The sequence below is a fragment of the Rutidosis leptorrhynchoides genome, chromosome 7 (genome assembly GCF_046630445.1).
Source record: "Rutidosis leptorrhynchoides isolate AG116_Rl617_1_P2 chromosome 7, CSIRO_AGI_Rlap_v1, whole genome shotgun sequence".
Lineage (NCBI taxonomy): Eukaryota > Viridiplantae > Streptophyta > Magnoliopsida > Asterales > Asteraceae > Rutidosis > Rutidosis leptorrhynchoides.
This window is the reverse complement of record NC_092339.1, coordinates 26,355,569-26,369,754: the sequence shown is the minus strand read 5'-3', so window position 1 is coordinate 26,369,754 and position 14,186 is coordinate 26,355,569. Positions and strand designations below refer to the sequence as shown.

The window sequence follows — 14,186 nt, the reverse complement described above, 5'->3', positions numbered from 1 at the left end:
CATGTTATACGGATCAGAGTGTTGGCCAATGATGAAGGCGCAAGAGAGAAGGATGGAGGTGGCAGAGATGAGGATGCTTAGGTGGACATGCGGTAAAACGATGTTGGATATGATTCCAAATAGTGTTTTTAGGGAGAACCTGAAAGTTAGAAGCATCATCGACAATCTAAGAGAAGAACGGCTTCGATGGTTTGGGCATGTGAGGAGGCAACCGCTTACTGCACCTGTTAGAAGAGTCGAGGCACTTACAGTTGACGGTGTAAGGAGAAGGGGTAGACACACACGTAGGTGGGAGGATAGAATAAAGCTCGACTTGAAGGAGCTTGTATTGACCGAGGACATGACTTCTGATAGGAATGCGTGGAGGGCTAGAATTAGAATAGACGAGTAGGCCTTGGTTTATTTGGGTGTTTGCGGGTAGGGGCTTGCGGGTATGTGGGTATGGGTGAATGTGTGTGCGTGTCGTCCTTTTAATGTTGTTCGCATGAATGTTTGTGTTAGTATGTATTTTCATGTATCGTGTAAGTATGTATATTCATGTATCGTGTATTTCGTGCTTTGCATTTAACCGAGACCCCGTCTGGGTATGGGGTATGTAAGTGTGTGCAGGTATGTTTGAGTTTGTATGGAGGTACTTGTATGTATGTACGCTTGTTTAGGGTCTAGGGTTGTGTTGTATGTATGTTTAGGTACGGATGTTATTTGGTTTGTATGTTTATGGTTGTTTTATTTGTGTGCTTATATGGTTGCTTTGTATGTTTATGGATGGTTGTATGTTTTTTGTATGTATGTTTGCGTATGTAAGTATGCTTAAGGTTGTTTCTATGTTTTGTATGTTTATGGACGTAGGTTTGTTAGCGTATTCGTTTTTGTGGGTATGCTTTTATGTACGCATGTATGTTCCATGTATATATATTCTATGTATTGTTTAGGTACGGATTTATGTATGTATGTATGTATGTATGTATGTATGTATGTATGGATAGGTGTATGTATGTATGGGTGTATGTATGTATGTATGTAGGTATGTATGAGTGTATGCATGTAGGTTTATGTCTGTAGATAAGTATGTTTAGGTATGTGTCTGGTTGTTGGTATGTGGCCATGTATGTTTATTGATTTTTTAGTGTAGCATTTCTCGTTATGTCTTGAGCCCTGCACAGCAGCCTAAGGTACGTACCCATATATATATATATATATATATATATATATATATATATATATATATATATATATATATATATATATATATATATATATATATATATATATATATATATTATAGGAGGCAACATCAAGCGTCGACTTATTGGCCACTTGACTGCCGCTTAGTGGCTAAATTGAACTCCAGGCTTGATTTAAAACCCATGGAAACTTGCTTCTATCATTTTCATGGCGTCATTGATTTTTATTACTTTTCATCATGTATGTATCTACTTTATTCTTTTTATTTATTTATTTATTTATTTTTTTCTAACTTCTTTTTGGGTCGGAGGTCCTTTTGGAAGCAATCTCTTTATCCATCGAACAGAGAGAGGGATGACTTTCTCTACTCTTGAGAGTGTTTCACTCGGGGTGGAGAAATGATTTCTCTTTATTTCTAGGATAGATGAAGGGTTGTCTACGCCTCACCTCCCCCATACCTCACGCATATGGGATTGGGCTTGTTGTTGTTGTGGTGGTGGTGATCACGATTCAAGCATTTTGTTGTTATAATGATGAAAACGAAGATACTAGAATTTGAGATTTACATTGCAAATTTATTATCATCAGTTTAGATTGTTGTATAACATTTCTGGGTAATGTATGTTTGTGGTTTGTGTTGTATATAGTCACCAGCTGAAAGGGTGAAAGGTAAGATGAAACTTCAACTTTCTGAAACTGGTAAGATAATGTTGAATGATGAATGTTACTATAATGACTTATCCTAACTGCTATCCCACAATGTAAAGATTTATTTGATTTCGGGTAGTATTATGTAAATAGTCTCATTGGGTTGTGGCTTGATCAGTGATGAGTTGATTAGTTTTACCAAGTCTAATCGGTTAATTATAGCCTGTATGTGTAGAAAGTTTGTACAGTAGACTGTTTTATCGTTGATTCCTATTTTATTCATTTGTAACTTGTTATATTTAAGAATATATTAATTATAAAAAATTTAGATATCATTGTATAGATTAGCAATGATCATATTGCCCAACTTCTCATACTCCTACTATTGAGACTAGTTATACTACAGATTTAAATACGAAGAATAATTTGGTGGAAAATGTGTATACGCTCCAGGACGAACATACAGGGTCGGAAAGCAATACTTTAGAAAAGATTGACGTTTGTGAGTCCTCGGCTCAGATTGATGGTGTCGGTATTGATTCGGGTAGCAACGAGACCGGGTTTGTCTGTAGTGATGGAGTGGATCGGAGTGTTGACTTTTTTTGAGGGTCTTGAGAAAGAATGATGGCTCCCTCCTTCCGTGTCAGGTATTAGGATTGGTAGCTATTCGGCAAAGGTTTCTTCGTATGCGATTGAAAATCGGGCGGGCAAGAAATTTAATCAATTGAAAGTTGACGGAGTGGTTGTTAAGCCAATCATCAACACTCGAAAAGGTAAAGCGGTTGTCAGGTAATTTGCGAACGGTTTGCATTTTTAGTAGTATTGTAAGTCTTGAGTTTTTGTATTAGTTCTTATATTTGTTCGTGTTCCGATATCGTTTTATTGATCCGGTTGCTCAAGGCTCGAGTTTAGTTAGATATTTGCTTTTTGTTTAGTGTTAGGGTTCGTTTTCTGCTTCCTTCCGAGCCTTGTAGTACTTTTGTTTTGCTTGTATCTTTGTTTGTCCTTTTCATTTATTGATTTTAAAACTTTGTTTAAAAAAAAAAAAGCCTATTTATTTTTTATTTGGGTTTTTTTTTTATACTTTGACTTTTGAGTACACATATACGCATATTTTTATTTAAATGTATTTTTCATTACTTTTTGGGTAATATAAGCCGTTGACACGTGTATATGAAAGTTCTATAAACTACGGAGCAACAAACATTCTTCTAGCCTTATGGCTGCTTGATCAAAAGAGAAAAGTAGGATTCAAAATCCTATTATATTAAGTTACGGAATACTATTTAGTAAATATGTTTTGAAACATTGTACACTTTAAAAAATATTTAGTGATCTATAACTAAAAATATTAGTGGAAGGATCACCTTCTATCAATGCTATTATACATACAAGTGATGCAGAATTGTATTGGATATATCAAATTTAATAAATAATACTCCCTACGTCCCACTTCAAATGTCCGCCTTTCTATTTTTGGTTGTCCCATATCAAATGTCCACTTTGAATTTCAACCAATAAGAAGAGGTTATTCTGGAGAGAGAAGATTTCTGATTGGTGGAAAATAGAGTTAGTGGGATTTTCTAAAACTGTATGCAAAAAGTAAGTGAACACTTGTAATGGGACGGAAGTAGTAAAAAAAAAAGTGAGTCATATAAGAAAGGATAAATATTTTTACTAATACGTACCCAACATAACTAGATTATGTTGCGATTGTTTTTGATATTATATCGATCACACACTAAGATTTCCTGTAAGGAGAAAAAAATGTAAATATCTAATGAATATATTACAAACACTATCTTAAGTTTTATTAATAGAATGTTCTAACTTAAGTATCACCAATTAAACTGACCGCTTTCAACACGGAGAAAACTTGCCACTTCACTTTTTTTTTTATTCTCTATATTATATATTATAGATAGATAGATAGATTTGAGAGGAATATTCAAATAATCCAACTTTTAACTTTTAAGTTGATATTCAAGGGACTAATCAGAGTGCGAATGTGACGCGACAATCACATATGATTGAAAAAAAAATCAAATTTTTTTTCCCAAATTTTTTTTTCCAATCACATGTGAGTGATTGACTTTGACATGCAGTAAATCACATGTTAATTCTGCATATCAATTACATGTGACTGTAAAACTGAATCACATGTAATTCTGCATGTCAAATTCAATTACATGTGATTGAAAAAAAAATTAATTTTTATTTATTTATTTAACATGCAGAATTACATGTGATTGGGTATTACATGCTAAATTTTTGAAAAAAAATATATTTTTTTTAAATTTAAAAATTTTTGAATTATTTTTTTCAATCACATGTAATTGTCGCGTAACATGTCGCACTCTAATTAGTCCGTTGAATTTTAAACAAATTATTAAATTTACGAGATTACAACTCGTATTTTTTGTATATCAAATTGTGAAAGTTTCGGGGTTAAATTGTGTTTGTTCACTGACAACCTCGTAAAAGTAGGAGGTTAAGACCAAGTCTTTGAAAGCCTTGTTCCCTAAGGTGACACTTAACAAAGACGCCGTCAAGTTATCCACTTTAAACGCGTAATCACCACACTTAACCTCCTCTATAAATACAATATTATTAATTTAAACACTCCATTCAATTCACACCAAACACACATTTATCACACACAAATACAAACATTCTCTTCCATTACAACTTCCATACCAATACAAAACACACAGTTAACTAAAAAACAGGATATGAGTACTCAAGGAAACCAATCAATTAGGCCCCGCCCGACGATCAATGCCTGTTCTTTTGGCAATCTTCCAGCAAACAGGTGGCAGATCAGAAAACGAATTCTTAAAGAACTTATTTTTGGAGATGAAAAAGAAGCGACCGAAGTTCGAAAGGCTGAATTTCCACCGAGCAGATGGAAGATCAAAAAACGACTACTTAAACAATTATTTTCATCCACCACAAGCGCTTAAGCTAAACTTAATGATTCCAGAGTGATTAACCTTTGGGCATTGTATTTTGTTTGCAACAACAAACAGATTTAAACATACTGCAAGAATGTAGACGCATAAAAACATCATACTTGATGCTTTTTCTGTCCAAACCGTTAATTTGTTCTGTATTGTAATGTAATGTTTCTTGTTTCTTTTCGATTTTGTATTTAAGCATAAAAGACATGTTCTTTGAAGTGAAAAATGAATATGATGACCCGGGTGTGTTTGATAAGTTGTATGCATCTGGTAAATATATATAAATATAAGCACTTTTTTTAGCAGCTAAATATAAGCACTTATAGTACTCTAATACTGTATGGTTTACACAAGACTATTATCATACTACTAAACTACTTGACTAACACGAATCCAAAATCTTGCCACGTTTAAGTTCTCACACAGCTTTTGTGTCAGATAATTTGCTAGATATTTATACACAATACAAGAAGAGCATGCATACCTCATTACAGGTACAAGGGAAGACTTTATAAGATCTAATCAAGAAAAGTGTTCAGCATCCTTTTTAGGTAAACTAGGTTGAGTAAGCTTAATTGCTTTAAGAAGACTTTTTGCTGTTTCCTTCTCCTGATACAACAAATTATAGCTGTCGAATAAGTTCATAGAGTTCTCACCTTTTGAACGGTTTCTCTTAAAGGTGGCAAAATGTATGAATCAGTTAGCTAGTCGCATTGACCCGCAACACTTTTTGTCCATAAAAACAATTTTTTGTTATAAAATTAAGCTGTGTATCACATATATGATACATATTTACATCATTCAAAGAAATTAATCTAATTAACTTTTAGATTATTTTAAGTACTGCAAAATAATCTTTGGGGGACTTCCAACACATTTGACCCAATTAAAGATAAATGGGTCAAAATTACCACTAGTTAATCTATTCATAGAAAGAAACTGAGAAACATAAGAGAAAATGGGTAATAAGTAAATGGAATAAGCATGCAACTTACAGGGCCATTATAATCAAGAAGACGAGTGCTATACACTTCAGCTTCTTCATCTCTTTTATGACTTCTACAATAATTCGCAAGAAACAAAAGAGCTTCAACCATATTTGGACCTTCTAGTTCTTCATCTTCCATTCTTTCTAAATCTTTCTTATAAAATAAAACACAGCCTCATGTAATTGACCCATTTCGCTATGCCCTCCTAAAATACATAACTGACTTTTCATGAAGACCCTTTAAACTATAGTAGTTCCCAATAATACAACATGATTCGGGCCTGTACTTATCCGTCATGAAAACTTTGTGGGCCACGTAACTAACGCCCGATAAGCATTCTTTTGCATACAACACATTAGAATAAATGTCCATGTCATCAACACGATATGGGTAATCCTAAGAAGCTCCTCAAATATAGCCTCAACTTGCTCAAACATTCGTAAACTGTACTGAGCTTTAGCAATTTGGGCTTTAATGTAATTACTGTAACCAAAAGTTGCTTGCAGATTCTCGTATATAGCTAAGGATTTGTTATGCAACAGTAACTCATTATATACTGGCAAGAAAAAAGTCTCTCATCCAATGATTGTTGAGTTTAAGACTGTTTAGTGTCTCGATTGTGGTACATAAAGACTGAAGTTCTAATTAGAAAACGATATGCTTGCCCTCAATTGGAACAATTACCAGAAGGATAACAAAGGCAGACACCTTCCACAGTCAATTATCTAGTACTCGTTTATTGTATTATTTACTAACATGATGTGGTTAGGTGTATCGTGATCAAATATCAAGCACAACGCTCAGTTACGAAATGCATAGATATAGATAACTGCATAATAAAACGAACTTGAAGAACGCAAACGGGATGTTAAATTTCTAACAATACTATACAGACAGATCACAGATACACTAACTACTTTAGCATAAACCAAGCCAAATACCATCATCGGCATTTTATCGAATACCTGGTAGACATGAATAAAACACTACCATACACACTCAGAAAACAAACAAACAAACATATACGAAATCTATTGTGTTTAAAAGATAAAAAAACTAACCAAATAAAGAGCATAACACCTCAGAAACAAAGCTTTTTTTTCCCAGTCTGATCGGATAAAACATGAGCAGATCTTCTATACTCTCTGCAACTAAAATACGATCTCGCAAGCAGATAAAAATCGGAATGCACAGCTTCATTGTCATCCTCCGGTACCGGAGTTGACACGTAGGATGTACCGGCAACCGGAGCTGACGTAATTTCGTCGGTAGAATATAAACGCCGGCGAATGCTTGAACAGTCACGTTGTAATCGTGTTTGTGATGGTGGATACTTTGCTGGATCTTGCTCAACTCCAACTAATTGTTCTGCTGCCCTGTTCATACGTACAATAAGTATAGAAAATGTATTAATTAATACAGTTCGATTTCTAGGGGATTTTGAAACTTAAAAAAATAAAAACAAAATTAGGGTTTTGTTTAAAAGGGTTTTTTTTACCATTTGGATGAAGAGTATACACAACGATCTGTAAGTTGAGAGATTGCAGTTCGGAGCTCGTTCCGGCAAGCTTCTTTGGTAGAATTTTGAAATGTAATCGAAAGCGACTATGATCTGGCGGTTTTGATGATTTTTAATTTGCAATTTTGAAAAACTTACACTAATGGGAAGATGATAATTCCACAAACTTTTATTTCTTTTCCTATATCCTTATACATCACTTTTTTTTTTTTTTTTTTTTTTTTTTTTTTTTTTTTTTTTTTCATGTACACCTAATTAACTATTTTATCCTTAATTATAATTATAATTATAATAATATAAGTTTAACTCCCTATATTAATTTAAGGACATAATTGTAAGTTTATGAGAGAAAAGTATACATGAATCAAAAAATAGTGTGTAAAAATACCTCTCTATAAATTATAATAAAGAGTTTTAAAAAAGTTATGCAAGTTAATCATTAATAGGATTTTAGAAATTTTAGGTGCAACAAGTAAAAATCATTGTAAAAAATATTTATTCCCTAAACTTTACTATTAATTTCATCTTAGATCTTAGACCAAGTTATATTTTTGCACGATAATCCTTAACGCTTACATTTAATTTCCCAAAAGTTGTTAATTTATCCTTAATTTGTACCAAGTAATGCACATTACAAGCGAGGGTGTAATAATCATTTTGCGTTACTGTAAACTATAACAAAAATACCATACATTTCCAGCAACTAAGGGCCTGTTTACTTATGTATTATTAGGCTCAGGTGAATGGATGACTTTTTCAGTTAGTCCACTTTGTGTTTACTTTGAGAGTCTTAAATTAATGAAAAGCCTAAATGGATGCATTATTCGGTCACCAGGAAAATCACCGTTGTCTCCATATATTCTTTTTCCATTATTTCTCAACACTACCCTTTCCCTTGTCTTCTTTCTTTTACCTACTATGCTTATCCTTCAAAACTCAAGTTGTTGAACAACCATTTTTCCTCGTAAGTTTTATTTTTATTTTTATTTTTTACAAAGATTATGTATTTTCACGATGTTGTTCTCAATACTACCTGCCATTTATCTCCTTGATTAGCCGAATATTATTGTTTATATTTTCACGATGATGTTCTTGATTGATGTATGTGTATTTTGTGCTTTTAAGGTGTTTGATGAAAGTCCTAAAAGAAAAATAAATTTATATATTCATCTTTTTTCACAATTTTAAGGGGTTTTTAAGTTTTTTATTTTTAGGGTTTTGGATCAAACAAACTTATCATCAAAATTTTGAAGATTATGTTGTGTATATACATAGAAAGATTATGTTGTGTATTCTGTTGGGCATTTTTTATATAGGTTTTCATTTTCCCATTTCTTTGTATATATATGTAACAAGAAAGATTTTGTTGGATCACACAAACTTTTCTTAAGCTACATCACAAGTACAGTATTAGTATGATGACCCGAAAAATTTCGACTAATTTAAACCAATTCTCTTTATGATTTAATATTATGTAAATATACATATATGTATGTATATATATATATATATATATATATATATATATATATATATATATATATATATATTATAAGATGTACAAGTAAAAACGACTTTCCTACAGTAAAACATTAATTGCTACAGTAAAAATGACTTTGCTACAGTAAAACACTATTTGCTACAGTGAAACCGTTTTTGCTACAGTGCTACAGTGAAAACGACTTTGCTACAGTGATTTGCTACAGTAAAACACTATTTGCTACAGTAAACACTATTTGCTACAGTAAAACATTATTTGCTACAGTGAACACTATTTGCTACAGTAAAGTACTATTTGATGTCGACGAACTAGCAAACAAAAACAGAAAAGGCGGCCATGCGATCGCATGGCAAAAACACTGAAAACTCATGCGATCGCATGAGCTACAGTAAATCGAAAAGTACTATAAAAAGGCCAGTTTGTTCGACGAAATACTTCACAATATATTTTCTTATGTAATATAAATTTTAATTTATAATTATAATTATAATTTTAATTTAAGTTAATAATAATAAAGTATATTCGAGGGTGTTTTAATTCGGGTTTCAAACCGCTTTAAGCTAAGGAAATATTGGGTATTGTTTGGGGTATTGTTCTTGAATCCAAGGCCAACCATACAGTCATCTACCGTCATTACGTCTACGCAATTTGCCTACAATATTGAGTCTCAATATTGAACTGTGAGTTTATAGTCTCCCTTTTTAAATACTTTAAATATTTTTGGGCTGAGAATATATGCAATTTATTTTAAACGCGATAAGACACAAGTACATACTAAATTCTACACTGAGTTAAACCGGAAATCCCTGCTTTGGTAACTAGTAGCTGCCAGTACATAGGATATGGACTGGTGGGCGCGAATAATTGTATATGGATCCATAGGGCTTGACATTCCCGTCCGAGCTAGAGCGCTAGCCTTTTAACGGACGTATGTTATTTGAGTTTAAGACACGTTGGTTTGCGTGTATTAAAACGAATGGGGTAATTATCACTATAGCGTTAAGTTTAGTTACCAGGGTGCTCTGTTACGTAGAATCTATTGATAAACTTTTGATGAAATCTTGTGGTCTATCTTTATACATGTTTATGACTCGAGCAATTAAACCTATAACTCACCAACATTCGTGTTGACTTTTTTAGCATGTTTTATTCTCAGGTCCTTAGAATGCTTCCGCTGTGATGTGCTTGTTGCCTGCATGGAGTCTCTCATGCTTTGTACAAAGTTTATTGCATTCAAAATAAAACTGCGTTGTGTAATAAATAATTGGACTGTGATGTCAACCTGTAAATTAAAGACTTATGTATTTCGGGGTTTTGCTTATACCTAAGCACTCGCCCACATGTTTATAACTTTCTATGTTTAGAAAGTCACTTATTTTAATGAATGCAATATTTTATCAAAACGTATCATATAGAGGTCAAAACCTCACTGTGGAATCAATGATTAACGTGCCGCGCCAATAGCGATTTTGACGGGTCGTTACAATTAGCTACGGAAAAATGGATGGCATGTCTACCGAAAAAGGTTAATGTTTTCATTTGGAGGTTAAGTTTAAACCGACTTGCAACCCATGCTAACTTAACCTCTCGGGGTATCCAAATTGAATCGGTCTTATGTCCATTCTGTGGCTTTTGTCTCGAAGATTCAGACCACCTTTTTACTTGAGCTATTGTCTCTCTTTGGAGAGGTTTATTTGGGTGGTGGCGCATCATTGACCCATTACCGGTTGGAGTTACAAACATCCTCAGCTCGGCCAATTTTGACGTGGGATCGAAAGAAAAGAACGAGTTGAACCTAGCGACAAGGCATTTTTTACTTTGGCTAATTTGGAGTTGGAGAAACAAGTTGGTTAACGGTTCGGTAGAGCAAAGAAGAGCAATTTTAAATGAAGATATCCTTGCTAACATGAAGGTTTTATCACATTTATGGCTCTCCAAAAGGGGAGGGAAGATTACTACTGACTTCGATACTTGGCGACATAACCCTAGGATTTTAACAGACTAATTAACTTGGTTGGAGTAGGAGAATGTCATTGCACATACTTGTTATTTTGGTGTTCTATTTGTTCTGATAGGGCTCGTCCCTTATGAGCCATGGAGTTTGTTATGGCATTTTGCCTTTAGTGATTAATTAAAAGTTGCTTTTCAAAAAAAAAAAGTATAATTGTGCAGCTATCTTGACTTCATGTTGCACATTTCATATGTGATATATTTGTTTGTATTTATTTTCTTTGTGGTTAGTGGTTACAGGTGTTACCAAGCTCGTGTATCACCCAAAATACAATTTATATACAGTGAGATATACTATTATTGAATTAGAGAGATGTATAAACTTTCACAATTTATATACAGTGAGATGTACATTATCAGTTTTACCATTTAAAACAACTAATACTTCGATTATTTTGTCTGGGGTATAATAGTCATTTTTATCATTCAGCATATTTATTCAGCACAATAAGTAAACAGGATTATTTATTTCCAGATTACTCAATATAGTCATTCTATATCCATTCTGTCATCTTTATCCATATATGACTTAATGAAATAAATGGTAAACAGCCCTAAGTCATTTTAAAAAGATTTTATTTATGCTTTGTGAATGAAAAATATTACGGTACAACTCTCGTCCTCCTGAGTCGTGACTATTAAGGATGAACATTGTTTTTGGTCAATTATTCATACCGTACCGAACTAGTATTGTACCGCTGCAATCGGTAAGACATTCGGTACATATATAATAAAAAAATTTGAATGCAGTATTTTAGGTACGGTACTGGTTTTTTCCATTTTAGGTACTCGACATCGCATTACAAACATATTGTATATAGATAAGTTATTCATCGATTTAGTACAGTGCGACATATATATATATATATATATATATATATATATATATATATATATATATATATAGTTAAAAGTTCAAATGAGAACAAAAAAATGACGAAAATTGTAAGAACTATTAAATTACAAGAATTTTCACATGTGAGTAGGTTGAATCACATATAAATGTTGACGAAGAGTAAAATTGAACAACAAATATTATGAAATAACTTATCATTTAACTAAATAATCAAATATATAATTTTTTTCGTTCACATGTGCAGATGTGTTTGTGTAACATACGAACATTTCATATAATTCACAATTTAACATGTAATTTGTGATTGTGAACATTTCTTTGTCAATGATATGAACTTTAGATAAGAGTTATATGCAATTTGTTGAACATAAATGCATATAAACTATGTGATTAAAGAGTTCTCGTAGTTCTGGCTCTTTTTATTGTTCTCGTTTGAACCTGCATACATATATATATTTCGGTTCAGTACATTAATAATGGATATGGATGATTTAAAAATATGAATAGTAGATATCAATATGAATGTAGATGATTTGTTAATTAAATATGTGGATCTTTACATTACCACTCGAATATACGATTTATAGATTAGGCCAATAATATTTCCACTCACTAGTTTGATAAATCAACTCATCATGTATAATTAACTATACACGTAGTACAAGTAGTTATTGCATGATATGAGTGGATTTATCACAATAATGAGTGAAAATATTATTAACTTTTAGAAAATTAGTTTTTGTTTTTTGAAAAAGAAGCAAATAGGTTACGATATGGGCACGCGGCCTACCATTCATTTTTAGGTCCATATTCAAATCTTTCTAAGGACATTTTGTTAAACACTTTTCGAAATAAAATCATTTTGACCATTTACCATTTTATAAAAGTCTATATTGTATCCTTCACTTTGTGGAATTTTTTTTAAAAATGGTTTTTTTTAAAGTAATTACATAAATGGTTTTTCAAAAAAAAATTATAGAAATAGGTAAACCTGTCATAACCCGTCCAAATCCGCCTGGACGAATACAATAACATCTGGTACCATTGCGATGAACTGACTTAAATATGCCATGTACGACTCCATGTAATATCTTTAAAATGAGCAAATGCATAGCGGAAGATTTCTTTCATACCTGAGAATAAAAATGTTTTAAAAGTGTCAACCAAAAGGTTGGTGAGTTCATAGGTTTATCGCAAACAATAAAATTCAGTGATTTTGATAGACCACAAGATTTAAATGTGCAAGGTACAAATGAGCCCGAAACCTACACCCATATGTAATGTACATGCGATTTCCTTTAAATACAGTACACATATCTCGTGTACGAAATCATTTTTTAAAATGCTTAATAACCGTACACATATCTCGTGTACAAAATATCATACACATAACCTGTGTATAAAAATCATTCTCTCGATATATAACATTCACTTTGCTTTCTTTGCTTGGTAACCGACCTTAACATTTAATGCGCATCATAAATATCCCCAAAATAAACAGAACTTTCAGCCTGTAATAAATATATAAACCTCGAAGTACTAAACACCACGCCCACTAGCTCTTCCGTCTAGTGAACATTCTGGGTGGGGGTGTTAAACCCGGTAGCTACCTTTAAGATTCGCGTGAATTAGGGGTCATACCCGTTTCCTAATTCTTAGGTTACCAAGCTATAATAATCAAGGGGAAATATTCACATCAATTAGTGGCAATTATAACGTCCAACTAATTTAATAATAATCAACAGAACTTCTGTCTGTATAATAATTCATTCGAGAAATGTTTTGTTTATATCTATCTCGTCAAACATTTATAAAAGCATCTTCTCAGTCCAAAAATATAGATTTCAAAGGCATTTAATAAAACAGTTATAAAACAACGCATGTATTTTTAGCCCAAAAATGTAAAGAGTAAAAGAGATCATATGAAACTAACGCATATAAATATTGTAAAACAGTTATTAAAACTTTGCATGAATTCACAGTCCAAAAATGTAATGAGTAAAAAGGGAGCAAATGAACTCACTGATGTTATGCGAGGTGTATATGAAATAGCTATATATTTTACTAGGAAAAACTATTAAATACGATACAATTTTACACAAAATATGACAAGTTTTAATTATTTATTTACAAATGGGATATACCTAAACCTTGCTACAACACTATAGGCAGTGTACCTAATCGTAGAGTAGTGTAGTTTTTAGTAAGTCCGGTTCGTTCCACAGGGAGCTGGCTTATTTCACACTATATTTTAAACAATTATATTCGTACAAAATATATTATATTAATAATATATAAAAGGGGGTTTTACCGTTTAATGACCGGTTTGTCGATTTTATATTTTAAGCGAAGCGTAAAGTAAATGACGATATTTAACTAACAATATAAAATAAATAACAATAATTAAAATGACAATAAATAAAAGTACGAGGAAATATGAAATAAAATATATTATGCTTATTTAAACTTCCGTAATCATGATGTTTGACGTGTTGATTTTAGTTTTATGCCCATGGGT

The 14,186-nt window shown here is 32.3% G+C and overlaps 1 pseudogene; it reads right to left on the bottom strand.

Annotated features, from left to right (window-relative positions):
• Window positions 1-5,069: 5,069 nt before the first annotated feature.
• Window positions 5,070-7,498, bottom strand: LOC139859050 (anaphase-promoting complex subunit 8-like; annotated as a pseudogene).
• Window positions 7,499-14,186: the final 6,688 nt, after the last annotated feature.